Here is a 1253-nt window from a genome sequence, read left to right as displayed (position 1 = left end):
GGGAGGGAGAGTGGGGGAGGGAGAGTGGGGGGAGGGAGATGGCTATTATAGTCAGAGCAGTTAATAAAGTGTAATCGTGATGTACAAAATTCAACAGTACAAAAAACAACAAAGAAACTAAACAGTAACAGTATTCAAATTCTTTTCCCAATTATGCGAAAAATAAAGTCAATTCACCAATAATCTGCATTCCTCTAACATCACAGAATGTGTCTTTGAACATCAATTAACCAATATTGAACCTTTGGCTTAAATATGTCGGTTAGGAAGGAGAAAACTAAATAATCACTGGACAATTATTTGCTGTGCTTAAACGAATTTCCCTGAACGATTTTTGGTATCAAAGGTTCTATGTAAGTTGTTCAAAGGTGTAGTGGGGATACATATTCAGTACCATGCGTTGATGTGGCTGCGTGTATATTATTACAAGAGTTCATATAGAGATGAAGAATAAATTCAAGAACTATATATTTACTACATATATTTTATTTACTGGTCGATGATGATACATAATTAAGATGTAGAATCTAGTTGAATGAAGTAACCTATGCAAGAAAGTTCAGAGATAGTAAATGTAGGAATAACAGCTAAGTGCTGGTTTTCAGTCATGTGGCGTAGAGAAATAGACGGTCATAGCAATGACGTGAATGGCTCTAAGTTTCATCGATTAAGAAGCAAAGAGCAGGGTTAGCAAGCTGTTTTTATTAATGGAACGCTAGACATTCTAGAAACTTCTAAGAAAAACGCTAAGCTTCTTGAATAATTAAAAATCACGTCTCATGACACAGATGCATCGAGAAACTTACGAAGGGAGGTTACTCTATAATCTTTCTTGCAAGGGAGATCATTCAACTATCTAGCTACCGCTAAAAGGCCATTTGTATAAGAACTGTAAACTATTGCTAAGCAGGTTTCTAGTTTTCTCATCATTGGGAAAATAAAAATAAAAATTTAATTTGTTTTTGTAGTTGTTATTGTCTGTTTTTGTTTATTGAATTTTTGCACCACTGCACCATTTTACTTTATTTTTGCTCAGTTCTTACGTTATCAATAGAGGGCAGTTAATGATCGATAAAACCGGGGAGAAGCGTGTGATCAGGTCGAAGCGCTTGCTGAACAAATTCAAACATCCTGAAGAATCCTATATGCTTTGGTTCTTCTCAGATTAGAATTTTGTCCAGTATCAAAAAGCGAATAGGAGGAATGACAGATTGCTCTGCACCAGCCCCTCTGAAGTCCCCAGTGTTACACAC

This window comes from Octopus bimaculoides, chromosome 8 (genome assembly GCF_001194135.2).
Source record: "Octopus bimaculoides isolate UCB-OBI-ISO-001 chromosome 8, ASM119413v2, whole genome shotgun sequence".
NCBI classification, from domain to species: Eukaryota; Metazoa; Mollusca; class Cephalopoda; order Octopoda; family Octopodidae; genus Octopus; species Octopus bimaculoides.
The sequence above is the reverse complement of the archived record's forward strand: the minus strand, read 5'-3'. Positions refer to the sequence as shown.